We start from the raw sequence: 15967 nt of genomic DNA on the forward strand, positions 1-15967 counted from the left end.
TTAAAAATGGAATTTGCAGAACCTTCACCTATTCTTTCAGTGCTGTCAGCATTGGAGGATGTGTGTGTCACTGCCATCAGTTTTCATGATAGCCTGCTGCGCATAAAAAGGCTGATAGATTGTATAACGTTCTTCAGTATTTTAGGTTTTAATACATTCATCCCAGACCAGATGCAGCAGCTATAGCTTTAGTTAATCTTACTGCTGGTAAACATTTGGTTAATTCCAATCCTACAGTTTTTGACAAAGATGGGAAAATCGATAATTATGGGGAAAAAGTGTATACTTCTGCAACTTTGATTTTCAGAATTTTGAATTGTCGAGCTCATATGTTAAAGTTTATTCTAATTGTGACAGTATTAATAATGTTTTGTCTGCATTTTTCTTTTTGTGAGGAGAGATGTGTTTTAAATGGTTTAATTTATTTCATTTTGCAAGTCACAGCTCATTGTTTTAAGTGTGTGTATGACTCCCGTTGATTCTGTCAGAGCCATGACTACTGGTATTGCATTGAGGAGGTTTGCCTGGCTACATTCTCAGAACCTCATAGATGATGTGAAAAATGAGATTTTAGTCTCCTGTGGATAGAGATTTTGATGTTCTTCATCTCACATTGCTGCAGTCCTTACATATGGGTAGTCCGCTGTCCTCGTGTACCACCAAAGTATTAGGCTGGCGTCGGTCAAAGGCGCTTAAAACTGGTCCGAATATAAAAATAGATATTGACGCCGTCAAAGCGCTTAAAACTGACATCAGGACGCCAGGGTACAAAAGCGCATGACGGCGTCATTTCCTCAGTCTTTTGCCGCATGGTCCGATGCAGAAGCAGCGTTGCAAGTGCCGTTCGGTGTTCTGAAATTTTAATTTGGAGTTTCAGACAAGTTGCTAAGTATACCCGTTGGGGAATATTTTGGTTTTTCTTGCCTCAGTGTTTTACGGATGTCGGAAAAAGTGAATAACTGTATTTCTTGTGGGAAACAGATACCGCATAGGGATTATCATTCTTTGTGTATTCCTTGTTTGGGGCCTGACGTTGTTGGGTGTCGCTTTTGTGCTAGGTTCAATAAGCACTATTAGCGAAGGTTAGATTGTGCTAGGCTGGGCTTCGGGAAGCGGGGCAAGTATAATATGCCCCCGGATTCTCCGGCGCCGGCTTCTTGAGAAGCGCAAAGACAAAGCAGTTAAACCCAGGCAAGATGGTGGAACCGGTGGTTCGATGGAGACTTCTCTGGAGTCTCAGGGGAGACTTTGATTTTGCAGGAGGTGGTCTCTCAGGAGGCAGGTCAGGCTGAAGGGCTTCTCAAGTTACTGTACTCCCTCCCTTCCTAGGGTGGTTAGGCCTTCTCCTTCTGTTTCCAAGGCTTCTCCCAGGGGCAGGCCAGTTTAGCTTCTGTTGGTGTCACTCCTAGTTCAGCAGGGTCTGTGCCTAAGAAGCACATGCTTAAAATGGCAGAAGATTTGATTACTCTGATTAGAGGTTCTTTGCCCCTCCTGATAAGAGGCCTAGGGTGGAGCCAGAGTTGGGAAGTTTTGAGCAGGCTTGGATGTTTCAGAGTCTTCAGCTGAAGACTTGCAGGAGTACTCTCCTTATTCTGATTCTGATGCAGATGATTCCACTCCTTCTGCTTCTCCTCCAGAGGATTTTTCGTTTTCAGAGACACTTCATTCTATGAGGGAACATTTTAAGTGGGAAGGTCAGGACTTCTCTGATTCTAGGAAAAGGCTTAGGGAATTTTGCTGTTACCCCAGCATAGGCCCTTGGCTATACCCCCTGTTCTGGATGTTGTGGAAGATGTGTTTGCAGAGGCTTCACTTAATCCTGATTCTCTGCCTCCTGCTCTTGTTAAACCGGATAGATATTACAGGGTGCCTGAGGCTCATAAATATCTTTATAAGAGTCCCAGGGGGACCCAGAAACTATTAGTCAGGGACCTAAGGGTGTCAAGGCCTCTGTTGTAAAAAATCCGGTTCCTCTAGATAAAGAAGCCAGAGCTTTGGATAGATGGGGAAAGAAGGTCTATACATCTTCTACCTTAGCTATGAGGGCTTTGAATTGCCAGTTTCATATGTTGAAATATCAAAACTTTCTTCTTTCTCAATTGAAGTCTAAGGTGGATGCTCTGGCGGAAGGCATTGAGTGTAAAGAATTACAAGATTTGGTGCATGTCTCTGAACAGGTGGGTAAGCATTCATTACAGTGTGGTTTTGATGCTGTGCAGGCCTCGTCTAGGGTGGCTGCCACTGGCTCAGTTCTTTGGCTGAAGGATCAGAATTTATCTGACCATGTTAAGACAAGGATTTTGGATGCTCCTTTGCAGTCTGATGTGTTGTTTGGTTCACCTGTGGAGTCAGTCTTGAAGAAAATGGAAGACAAGGCTAAGTCTATGCAGGCTGTTAAAGATTTTTGCAAGTTCAGCCTCAGTTTAGTAGGAATTGGCCTGCTAAGGATCCTTCTTATGATTCTCAGTCTAGGGGTAGATCTAGACGTGGTAGGGGCAGAGCTCAGAGTTCTTTCAGACCTAGAACAGGGAGTTCACCTGCACAATCTTGGTGAGGGCAGGGGCCAGTCCTAACAGGCCCAATGACCTACTTTTTCAGCTGCCAGATCCTTCTTGCCTGGCAGCACCTTTGGGAGGAAGGTTAGCACTCTTCAAGGAAAATTGGATGTTGATTACCCAAGACAAATGGGTATTGGATATCATACACCAGGGTTACAAGTTTTATTTCCATACCTTGCCTCCTTTCAAAGGCATGCTGGACGTTCCTCCTCAGCAAAGACTAGAGGCTCACAAACAAATTTCTCTTCTACTTCAAATAGGGTCCCTCTGCCAGAAGTGGGCCTAGGATTTTATTCTCGCCTGTTTCTAGTACCAAAGAAAGGAAACACGTGGAGACCAATTTTGGATTTATCTATCCTCAACACATTGGACATTCCCAAGTTCAAAATGTTGACGTTACAACAGCTTTTACCTCTGCTGGGCAAAGATCACTGGATGGTGACTCTGGATCTCAAGGAAGCTTACCTTCATGTTCCTATCAGGCCCAGTTGCAGGAAGTATCTGCGTTTTCGGGGGGGGGGGACTCACATTCAGTTCTCATCTACCCTTTTTTTGCTCTACTGCGCCCCCAGAGTCACGAAGAAGGTCTAGCTCCAGTGGTAGCTTTCTTCAGGCTAAGAGGAATACAAATCTATCCTTATTTGGACGATTGCCTGATTCTGGCCCAAAAAAGGACGACCCTTCTTCATCATTTACAGTATGTGATGGCAGTGTTAAGATGCCTGGTATTCTGTGAATCGAAATAAAGTCCAGTCTAGTACCCTCTCAGGACATGTGCTTTCTGGGTGTGAGACTGAATACAGCATCCCAGATGGCCTTTTGACCCCGGACAAACAAAAGAATCTTTCTTTTACTTCCACCTATTGTCTCGTCAGTCCAGGCTGACTGCAAGGACAGTCCTTCAAGCCTTGGGGTTCATGGCATCTTGTATTCTGGTACTTCCCAATGCCAAACTGCATATGAGGAAGCTACAGTGGTATCTCAAGAATGTATGGACACAGCACTGCCAAGATTTGGACACTGTCATTCAGATAATACCTTGCATTCAAAAGGAATTTTTGTGGTGGGCTCAGGAATGTCACCTAAACAAGGGACTCTCTGTGACCCGCCAGAGGTCAGATTTTAACGACAGATGCCTCAGACAAAGCTTGGGGAGCTCATCTAAATGGAAAATGGGTACAAGACACTTGGCCTGCCAGACTTCAACATCTACATATCAACTTGAAGGAGATGTTAGCAGTCCAATTTGCATTGATAGCTTTCAAGTTTACTTCTTCCAGGGCAGGTGTTGATTCAAACAGACAACACAACTGTCATGTGGTACATCAACAAGCAAGGGGAACGATTCTTATCCTCTATGCAGACAAGCAATGATTTTGTGGGAGACTGCTCTCAGTTTACAGCTAAATCTTCAGGCAAGGTTTCTGCCAGGAGCACAGAACTCCTTAGCAGATGTGTTGAGCAGACAAATTATGGATCCCGTGGAAATTGGATCCTCATGTATTTCAGAGATTGACAGTGTTATGGGGAACTCCAGACATAGATCTGTTCGCTTCTCCACTAAATTACCAGCTGCCAAAGTTTTGCACAAAAGGTTTCATCCCACAGCTTGGAAAGTGGATGCTCTCATTCAATTGGAGCAATCTTCACGTGTATGCCTTTCCACCTCTGCCTCTCCTCCCAAAGGTACTGCTGAAGGTCAGACAGGACAAGCCAAACATGATTTTAATAGCTCCAGATTGGCCTCGACAGCACTGGTACCCATTACTGAGAAGTCTGGTACAGGAGCCTCCATGGCCTTTGCGATTCCTCACCTGCTGTCTCAGGAGAACAGTCATTTACTAAATGTCAAACTTCATTCTCTACACCTGACAGCCTGGCATATTCTGTTTTAAACCCTGGAGGGTCTCAGCTTCCACAACAAGTTTTGAATGTTATTTTGGAGGCCAGAAGGCCTAGTACTAAATGGAGGAGATTTTTATTTTGGTGTACAGCAAAGGACTTTGATGTTTCTAAACCTAATTTAAGTGTTAGCTTCAATACCTTACTGAGTTATTGGACAAAGGTTTGTCCTTCTCCTCTATAAAGGTTCATGCTGCAGCAATTTCTGCTCACTATGACTGTGACCCACCATTATTTTCTCAGCCTTTGTTTAAGCAATTCCTTAGAGGGGCAAAGAATATAAGACCCCCACGTAGAGCTCCTACTCTTGCTTGGGATCTCAATTTTGTGTTGGAGAAGCTCACTCTACAACCTTTTGAGCCTGCAGCATCGGCAGAGTTGAAATATTTATCATGGAAGACTGCTTTTTTGTTGGCCATAACCTCTGTGAGAAGGGTTTCTGAATTACAGGCCCTTATGGCAGTTGAGCCTTTCTTAATTTTCCACAAGGATAGGGTGTCTTTGCGTACTAACCCTTCTTTTATGCCTAAAGTGGTTTCTAGTGTGGCTTTAAACCAAACTATTCATTTGCCTACTTTTTATGCAAACCCCAAAATAAAGGGAAAGGATTTTGCACACTTTGGATATACACAGACAGTTGCGGTATTATTTGAGCAGAACTAAAGGGTTCAGGCAGTCTCAGCAGTTGTTTGTTTCTTTTGCTTTGGGTTCTCAGGGCAAACCTGTTTCAAAACAAACTATTTCTAAGTGGATTGGTTTTGTATTGCTTTCTGTTATTCCCATCATGGTAAGGAGATTCCAGCTGGGATTAGGCCCCATTCCACTAGGGCTACTGCCACTTCTACAGCTTTTGGTGGCTACTAAAGATATTTTGGAAGCAGCTACTTGGAGTTCAGTGCATACTTTCTCTAAGCATTACCACCTTCCACTTTACTCTAAATCTAGGGCTGGATTTGCCACTGCAATTTTACAGGGCATTTTGGCAGCTCCTAATGCTTTATAGTTTTGCCATCCTTCCTTACCTCTGCTTTGGGATTCTACCCATATGTAAGGACTGCAGCAATGTGAGATGAAGAACATAGTACAGTTTTGTACCTACCATAAATGTAGATGTTCAAGATCCACATTACAGTCCACTTACCTCCCTCCTTCCCTCTGTTGTTGAAGGTGGTGGTGTGGTTTGTGTTGTACATATTGTAAATATGGTTAGTGCAGGTGGTTGGTTAGTTTTGCTGGTTTTGGCTGTGGCCTTTCTTGTTAGGGCCTTCTGACATCTGGGGCAAGAAAAGACTGAGGAAATGTTTGGTGTCATGGCTTTTGTACCCTGACATCCTGATGTCAGTTTTGACCGGCCCAGCCTAATACTTTGGTATTCGGGCCGACCGAGGACAGCGGACTACCCATATGTAAGGACTGCAGCAATGTGGATCTTCGAACATCTACATTTATGGTAGGTACAAAACTGTACTTTTTTCATCCCTCTGGTGCAGTGGTTATCAAAAATGTGCGACGATAGGGGTAAGTTGATAAAGGGATCCTCTCTAAGATTTTTCAGCCTTCCTTTTCCAGATTTTCTTCATGATTCTCTAACCCTTCATCCATCCAATTTTGGCAAGAAACAAAACAGTCTCAGCAAAATGGTGGCAAGCAGACATTTATGAAGAAATGACAAGTGGTTTCCAAACGGAATACCCCTCTTGCAAAAAAACAATAGCAGTCCAAAAAGGAACTTGTTCTTGTAATTGTTCTACTTAGCTTGTACAATTCATATTAATTGTTTTTATTTGTTACATGTAATGTAATGTATTCTTGGAGCTTTTCTCCCTGGGCCTCCACTGAAAATGGGCTCTCAATGGCCCAGTGGACTATCCTGGTAAACAAATGCCAATAAATAAGTGAGAATAATTGGTTAAGGAAAATCGCCCCCAGACAGTTCCGTCTCCCTTCCAAAAATGAGGTTTTAAATTCTCCTTTGGATAGAGATTTTGTTTTTCATCTCTCTAGTGCACTTGTTATCAAATAAAGTGTGATGATGGAGGTAAAGTGATACAGGGGACCTCTCTACGATTTTTCAGCCTTCCTTTTCCAGATTTTCTATGGGATTCTGTAACCCTTCATCCATCCAATTTTGACATGAAACAAAACAAACTGTCTCAGCAAAATGATGGCAAGCAGATATGTAAGACGAAATGGCAAGTGGTTTCCAAATGGAATACCCGTTCCAAAAATTGTTTTTATTTGTTACATGTAATGTATACTTGGAGCTTTTCTCCCTGGGCCTCCACTGAAAATGGACCCTCAATGGCCCAGTGGACTATCCCGGTAAACAAATGCCAATAAATAAGTCAGAGTGACTATTTAAGGCCTTGCTCCCCATCTGACAGTTCCTTTTCCCTTCCAAAAAATTCTTAATCTCTACTTCTCAATTTGGAGTTTCAGAGTCATTAAGATTACAAAAGGCAATGGGAGGAAATTCCTCCTTTCCAGGGGGTAATTCCTCTTCCGCCAGGCCAGACTCCTTTATTTCCACCTGTCCTTCAACATACCAAAGAAAGAAAATGCTTGGAGACCTGTTGTGGATCGTGCTTTCCTAAACCAAATTGTGAAGGGTGCCCAAGTTCAAAATGCTGGCACTTCTCAACCTGTTACCCCTTCTTTCCTCCTGATTCCTGGTAAGAGTAGATTTAAAAGATGCTTTTCACTTCCCTATTCATCCTGACTTGAGGAGTTTCTTTAGGTTTTGTGTATCTGGATCATATCATTTCTCTGCCTTAGCCTTTGGACTATCCACTGCACCAAGAGGTTCACAAAGTGTTCATCTCCAGTTATAGCTCTTTGCAGGCTACAGGATATCTACATTTTTCCATATTTAGATAACTTGCTTTTCTTTGTAGAGTTTTTTTTTTAATGTGCCAGGAATCTCTCACTTAGATGAGAGATCTCTTACACAAGTTGGGATTCCAAGAGAACATTCAGATGCCTTTTCTGACTCCATACCACAGGCTTGTGTTCCCGGGTTTTCTGCTAGACACCTCAGTTCAAAGAGCTTTTCTTTTACAAGGAAAAAAATAGATCTATATCTATTTCTAGAGTTTTCTACATAGACTTTGGTCACTGCGAGAGAATACCTCAGGATTTTGGTCTCATGGCATCTAGGATTCTCATGATACCCCTAACAAGACTCCACACGAGAATAATACAGGTATCTGAAATCTCTTTGGTCCCTGCACCAACACCCATTATCTTTCAAAATCCCATTTTTGGGGTTTGTGAGAAGAGAAATCACTTGGTGGAGACAGCAAATCCACCTAAATCCAGATATCCCCTTCTCCACAGATGCCTTTGACTTTGGGGCACAATTTCAGGATGGATAAAAGTACAGGGTATTGAGACACCAAGGACAGATGCAAGCACATAAATATAAAACAAATGCTTGCTCAGATCAAGGCACTCAACTCTCTGTATCACCTTTGGTCCCCTGCACCTCTTCAAGTTATTACTGACAGTATCACAGTCATGTGGTATATCTACAAGCAAGGGGGGAACCAGGTCTTGCCCCCTTTGCAGACTAGTCGCGTTAGCTTGGGATATAGCTTCACAGCACAATCTCACTCTACAGGCAGTGTACATTCTGTCAGAGCAAAATTGTGTGGCAGACAGACTGAGCAGGACCAGGGAAGACCCTGACAAACTGAAACTAGAGTGTGTGTGTGTGTGGGGGGGGGGGCTTCTAAGATTTTAATCCAAAAAAAAAAAAAAAAAAATCCCAGTCAGCACCACACATAATAAGTACTGTCAAGAGATGATTGGAGGTAAGCACACTAGTTCTGTGCCTGCTGCTCAACAGCCCACTGCATCACAGCTGCTATTAATCATTATGATCACTGCTGCAGTAGCCTATGGTTATATGGATTATATCCTGCATAGGATATAACAGCTGGCCTGCTTCCAAAACTTCAGGGAACCTTACGTGTACCAAACTGTTAGCCAGCTTGAGTTGCTGAGTAAAAGTCAGGATTGTGCGTCAAGCCCTTCATATCTTTCATACTGCTGAAGAGAGAGCTCTTCTACAGGTTTTCAAGGATCAACACCTGGCTAACACTGTTCCATTGCTGGACAGATAAGTTCAGTCAGGGAAAAAAACTTCCACTTGACTTTTATCACAGAAAAGTTATTTTTTCTTTAAAAGATGAACTTTTAAGCTAAGAAAAAGTGATTTAGTTGACTATCTTATAATTTTTTATGTACTTTTAAACGGGAGCATGCTTTTACTTTTGTGGTAAAAACTTGTTAAATGATGTTTAAAACTAACTATGTGATGTTGTCATTCTCTTCTTTATTCTAACTGTTTGGTCGGGTCCAATCCATCGGATCTGTCTCAGCCATTAAATCAGCACGAGATCCTCAGCTTAGCTTGTGGTAATTTTTTCTTACCCGTTGTGCAATTCCCCAACCACCTCAGATCTCGTTTGCCGCACAGCGAAGAGGTTTCTCTTATCACTAACTCTGGGATAAGTGTTGAATATTTCAAAACTATTTTTGCTATTTAGCTTAAATTTATCCTTTTACCTTTTGTCTCTCTCTTTATAGCTTAAATTATTTGAGTGAGTGTTCCCTGCCCCCATTATCACCCATTTTAGTTAGAGGATGTATAACTCTCATCTGTCTTTTATTAGAGGACAGTACTCCCTTTTTTCCCCCTTTCTTTCTTTCCTCCCGTCTCGTCCATTCAATGTAGAGGACGATTAGTAAAAAAAAAGAAAAGAAAAAAAGTCTGTCTTCCGGATTTCCTTGAATTTGCATTTCAAACACTCAGGGTCTTCCCTTGATTCAGCCTGTATAACAATATGACTTTTCCCTTCTCCTTCATATACTGCTGGTGCATACACAAATGAATGTTCTCTTTCAATGGCCTCTGATCCAGCTAGGTTTAACAAAATGAATTCCTTGGTGCATGCATCTTTGTCAGAATAAGCTGCTTGTATAAAAATATCGTACTGTTGCTGAAATATTCTCCATTTCTCTGTCTCTGCAATATTCTGATCCAATACAAGTTGACCTGGTCTGCAAAATGCCTCTGCGATATTAAGACACACCAGTGAAGGCTTTTGCAAGTATGCATGAACACACACACACCATACATATACATATGCCAGAAATTTATGCCAGTACTTGTAACTAGTGTGTTTGAGTGCATGTGTGTTTCTCTGTATTTTTCCTTACTTCTTGTTTCCCCTGGCAATGTCTCAAAAACCGGAAGAGAAGCCACTTTGATTTAAAAATGTGGAAAGAAGATACCCCTTAGCAATACACACACTTTGTGTGTGTGTATTGCTTGTGGCCTCTTCAGCTGTAGGAAAAGTGCTCCATATGCCACGGCTTTAATCAAAGAGTGCTTATGGAGTGCAAAAACAAACTGATTTTTAAGGGTTTATTGAAAATCCCTTTTTCTGAGGCTATTACATCTAAGTCCTCTCCAAAAATTTCTGAAAAACCACTAAAATGACATTCTCCAGCTCCGAAAACTTCATCGGAGCCATGTTCTAAAACTCTTCGACTGTCTGCTGTACCAGTTTCTTCAGAGCAAACAGTTGCAACCGGATCCAAGAGGTTTGACAACGGAGCCAGTCCCTTTCCCTAGAACCGATTACTTCATGGCTCCCATCTCCACTACTAGCCAAGTCAAGATCCCCTACATTGTTTTCTCAGTCTACCAGGAGCTTATCTGATGAAGACATGGAGAGGGTTGTGCAGAGGCTACTGAAGACTCCGGCCCTGGCCAAACTTCTGCTGGATCCGAGCCCAAAGGAATTGGATCAGACACAACCCCCCCCCCCCCCCGGTTCCTATTCCTCCTCCAATCCATTCCTCGGTTTCGGAGCCGGAAGATTCCGATCCCCAGATTGTGTCCCTGTCAGCTCCAGGGCCTTCGGTTCTCTTAGAGCAGACATCTTTCCTGAGCGTTTCCCTCTAGTCGGAGCAGGACACCTCTAGGACCCGACACTCTTCAGTCGGATCCTCGTAGCCAACCCAGATCTCTCCAGATCCGACTCTGTCACTTGGAGCTTCGGTGCAGGTGTCTTCAGTTCCTACTTTGGCCCCAGAGCTTCTGTCCCCGGTGCCACGGATACCATCAGCTCTGACTTCTATGTCATATCTGGGGGACTCCGAGCGGGGGCAGTTTGCCTTTAAGGTAATGAGGAGGGTTTTGACTTCTTCCAAGTCAAAGTCACCATCTACATCGGATCTTCCTCCCACTTAGATGAGTTGTCTTTGTCCTCTGAGTTAACCCTTCCACAGGATCGTGGAAACCCCAGGCCTCAGGATGTCCACCAGGGGACTCCCTCCTCTTCTGAAACCTCACAGATTATCCCATTGAGGAGGTCCCTTGGAAGAGGACCTGCAAGAGAAAGAATCTCGACTCCCCTGAGGAGTCTAGCACATCAGATACTGACCCTGATGATGCTGAAGGGTCCTCATGGTCACTTCCTGAAGATGTCTTCTTTGAAGACATCCTCGAAATATTAAAACAGGGAGGTAACTGACCGCCCATCCCCCCTTCAGCTGAGGAGTCAATTTACCTGTAGGCTTTCGGGTCTCACCCTTCCACCTCTTAGGTGACTCCTCCTTCTGACAGACTTATGGACCTTATTTCTCAGAAGGCCTGGGAGACCCCAGATACCATAGAGCCTACTCCCAGGAGGCCAAACAAATACATAACTTTCCCAAAAGTTAAGGCTTTTTTAACGAAAAGTGTAGCAGTCGATGCAATGGTCATGGCAGCCACTAAGAAGGAGCTACTGGAGACCATCTCTTATAGGTTCATAGGTTCATACTAGGCTATCTGCCCTAGGGCATTTATAAGCTTAGCCTGAGTGTGTTTGGCTTTCACCACCCATTTTAAATTAATTTATTTTGCTATGCCCTTTTTCGAGGTTAGTATACTGTGCCTCTGTCTACAGTGACACAGAAGTGATACCCGGGGTAAACCTACGATCTCCCATCCACTCATCAAGATTCCTCTTGAAGAGAGTCAATGAGGGACTCTGCCTAACCTGGACTGGGATTTTATTCCAGAGTGAAGGGAGCCTCTGGGTTATGAATCTGTCCCTCCAGCATGTCCTATTTATTTTATTGCTGAGGTTCAAGTCTCTCGAGCGCGTAGCTCGATGGGATTTGGATTTTCTGAGGTGCAGCATGTCCATTAATTCCGGGTTGGACGTGGCTTTATACGTCGGGCACAGATCGCCTCTGAGCAGGCGGTGTGCCACTGAGTAGAGCTGGAGTTTCTTTAACCGGGCAGCATATGGCATCTGTTTGAGCCCTTTGATCCTCTTGGTGAGGTACTTTTGGGGTCTTTCCAGTTGCTGCTGGTGTCTGGTAAAGTACATCCCAAAAGGGGCATTGTACTCAATTATGGGCCTGATGAGGGATGAGTAAAGAGGCACAATGACCTCCCCTGATCTAGATGTGAATCCCTTCATGATTAGGTGGGCTATATAAAATGTTTTTCTAACCACTTTGGCCACGTGGTTGTCAAATGAGAGATTGCTATCAACTTGGGTCCCCAGGTCCCTAATTACTTCTTCTGTACTTAATGGATTACCACCTATGTGGTAATTTGTGCCACTTTGTTTTGCCAAAGGGATGACTATACACTTTTTGGCGTTTAGCTTGAGGCCATGGCTCTGGCACCAGTTGTCTGTTTCTATGAGGCCCTTTTGGAGAATGCTTGTGTCGGCTGGAGAGTTGATTATGGCGCCCAGTTTGCAGTCATCTGCGAACTTGGTCAGCCACAGTCCTTCCGTGTTGGCCTGTACCTCCGAGAAATATATACCGAACAAGAGAGGTCCCAGGACTGAGCCTTGTGTGACGCCACTTGTAACTGGTTTGGAGTCTGACATGGCTCCAGCAATTCTAACCATGTGGGTTCTGTCCTTGATCCAGTTTGCAACCCATCTTGTGACATAGGGGTTTATATTTAAGCTGGTGAGCTTATCTATAATGCCCGAGTGGGGTATTGTATCGAAGGCTTTTGCGAGGTCCAGGTAGGCTGTGTGGACCACCTTCCCTCATCAATGGCCTTGGTGACTGTTTCAAAGAAATCGACCAGGTTTAAGAGGCAAGATCTGCCCTTAACAAAGCCGAACTGGGTAGGATCCAGTGTCTGTAGGTCCCCAATATCTTTATTTATGAGGTCCATGATGATCCTTTCCATAGCTTTGCAGACCAAGCTAGTCAGGCTTATGGGGCGATAGTTCCAGGATCCGTTGAGGCACCACCTTTGTGGAGAGGGACCACTGTTGCTGTACGCCACTCTTGGGGTACATATCCTGTAGTAAGGCTGAGATTGAACAGTAGTTTTATGTTTGGGTTTAGCTCTTCTTGGAGTTCATGTAGGACGCAGCCCGGGACACCGTTTGGTCCCATTGATGCTGTATTTTTTTCTTTGGAGAGGGCGGCTCTTACCTGAGCATCTGAGATGTCAGGGGGGGGGCAGCACTCTGCTGGGATAGATATTTGCCCTTTTGGTGGGGGGGGGAGTTTGCGCTGAACCTGTCAGCTAGGATGTTGGCAATGTCTGTGGGTTCGGTGTATTTTTTGTCATTTTGGTCTAATTCTGAGCATATCTGGGAATTCCCACCCAGGTTCCTAACAAAACTAAAGAGAGTCTTGTGATAATCCTTAGTGTCCTGTGCAGTTTTTCTCTCGAAGCTGGCCTTACAATTTTATGAGTGCCCGTAGTTTTTTGCTAATACTGATCAGAGATGCCTTCCTTTTTTGGGATTTTGCTCTATCATGTAGTAGCTTCCTCCTTCTATTGTATAGTTTGTTTATGGCTGGGGTCCACCAGACAAGACGTCTGCCTTTGGAGGATTGGGTCTTGGTTTTATTTGGGATCGCATGATCCATGCATTCCTGAAGGTGTTCATAGAATGCGTTTATAAAGGATTCTGCAGTCTGGGCCATATTTTCCACAGGCCCGGGGGCTTTGAAGGATTCCACCTCTGTTTTGAGGAGTGTGAAATTTGCTTTAGAGAAGTTTTTCACTGTGGTTTTCTGGGCAGGGGGTGGGGTTGGGATGTGAATATCCAGTGAGATTAGTTTATGGTCTGATCTTACCAGTGAGGGATACACTTCTGGTCTGGAGCATAGAGTCCCCATGTTGGTGATGATCAGGTCCAGTATGTTTTCCCCTCTTGTGAGAGTGTTAACAAGTTGTTCCATAGCATTTGAGTTTATAAATTTTAGGAACCTTTGGGCTAGGGTGTTGGAGCTAGAGTAATGCTCCCAGTCTATGTTTGGGTAGTTGAAGTCGCCCAGTATAATGGTGTTTGGAGAGACCTTCATATTTTCCAGTGTTCTTAGGAAGGCCGAGTGGGGTTCCTGGGTTTGGGAGGGTGGTCTGTAGGAGGCTATAAACTGGAAGGCAGTTTTACCCACTGTTAGTTGCACATGGATAGTCTCTGATGCTTCCTGCTGTGCCACCAACCTGGAGGTGTGGGTATCTTTGACGAATATTGATACTCCCCCTCCTTTTGTGGTTCGGTCCAAGTTTTGGGGCCGAAAAGCATGGTATGAGGTATAACCTGGTAGTGCTGGGGTGCTCTTGGGAGCCTTGAACCAGGTTTCTGTTACTGCACAGATATCGATGTTCTCCACGCTAAGGAGAGTTTCGAGTGCGTGCATCTTGAGGTTTAGACTTCTGGCGTTGAGTAGCATTACTCTTAGTTTCTTATCCCTTGTGATACCTATGGAGGTGGGTTTGTCTTTTGAGCCTTGCCTAAAAAAGGCACTATGGGGGTAGCAAGAGCCTTTGCCAATATCCGGAAGCCCAGGGGTGACAGGTGCAAGCCGTCCCTAGCGAACCATCGTGGCTTGTCAAGCATGTCATCCCAGGCTGACAGGCATTGGATCCCCTTTGAATGACACCAATACTTAAGCCAGTTGTTGAAATTGATCATCTTGTCTTCATATTGTGGCATCATTCTTGGTGAGGGTAAGATGCTACACAAGTTCAGGGTCATACCGGCCTGGGCTACATGCTCAGAGAGCTCCTCTGTCTCTTTTCATGTAGTCCACGGAGGTATGTCTCAGGTCATTCACACCAGCATGGACAATGACTGAGTCATATTTGTACTTGCTTTGGAGTGACCTGAGTGCTTGTGTTGTGTGGCAGATCCTAGCGCCCGACAGGCAGCTCACCGTGACCTTCTCCTTGTTCAGCCTGGTGAGCGGGACATCAGTGTGCCTGATTATAGTCACCTATTACAAGTGTATCAGGTGTGTTGTTTAGCCTTAAGGGCTGTGACTGTTAGGCACACTGGTTTTGTGAGCTATGTGTTCTAGACATCCTTCTAATAAGGACTCTTCTAGACATCCTTCTAATAAGGACTCTAGGTTGAATGATAGATATAGGAAGCAGGTATTTTCATCAGCAAACTTTGGATTTTGGTGTCTAAATTACCTTACCCACTTTAATAGGTTACAGAGGGACTTGTTAAAGGAACTTAGACTCCCTCCAAGGAGCGGTAGCTGATGCAGTAGCAGATAAGGTTAATGATCAGCACGCCACCCTCAATTCAGTTGTAAACTCTTCCATGAGGCTCATATCTTATGCAACAGATGGAACGAGTGGGGTGGTACATTCAGGTATTGCTCTAATGAGGCAGGCCTGGATGATTGTTTGCAATTTCGTGGAGTCCTTCAAGTCTTCTTCATTAACACCCCTTTTGATGGCTCTTTTCTTTTTGGGCCTAAAGTGAAGGAAAAGCTCACCAGGTGTGAACAGGAAGGTAAAGGTCAGAGAGGTAGAGGGAAGATGTGGTCCAGAAAATTCCAGAGGTCTTTCCATGACACACAGGGTAAAAGTTCCCCCAGGGGCAAAGGGGGGGGGGACAACAATGGAAGACGCTGCTGTCGTGGCAGAGGAGGCCCACACAACCAGGGCTCCAGAGAATCCTTCTTTGGAGGGCCCTTTCAGCGCACCTGAAGGAGTGTCTGATTGCTCGCTTCTGGAAACAGGGGGCGATTGTCTCTGCACCTAGAAACCTAGCAAAAGATAACTACCAACAGATGGGTGCAGAACATAATATCCAGGGGATATCTCATTCCTTTCTCCAAACCCATTCTTGTAAACAAGTCAGTCCCAGACGCTCCACCCAGTCAAGAAGAGCACGCAACCTTAGAAATTCAAAAGTTGCTAATAAAGAGTCATCCAAGAAGTCCCCACAGACCAGATAGGATCCGGAACTTACTCAAGATTCTTTTTAGTTACTGGAGACCCATTTTGGATCTCAGCAATTTGAGCAAACGTCCAAAAATCCAAGTTCCGGATGGTGACACTGCAGTCGATACTTCCATTTCTGGATGTGCTCAATACACCTTCAAGATGCGTACTACCATATTCTAATGGACAGACTAACCAGAAGGTTCTTGTGCTTCTGGCTGGGGGCGAGTCACTTACAGTTTCGAGCTCTGCCCTTTGGACTCACTACAGCCCCCAG

General features: G+C 44.3%; 1 protein-coding gene across 3 annotated transcripts in view; it reads left to right on the top strand.

Moving 5' to 3' along the window:
- The window catches only part of SLC30A9 (solute carrier family 30 member 9), a 1654027-nt gene that overhangs the window by 690038 nt on the left and 948022 nt on the right, over positions 1-15967 (top strand). The window lies entirely within an intron of this gene.

The sequence above is a fragment of the Protopterus annectens genome, chromosome 2.part0, assembly GCF_019279795.1.
Source record: "Protopterus annectens isolate FY-2018-M chromosome 2.part0, PAN1.0, whole genome shotgun sequence".
NCBI classification, from domain to species: domain Eukaryota; kingdom Metazoa; phylum Chordata; order Ceratodontiformes; family Protopteridae; genus Protopterus; species Protopterus annectens.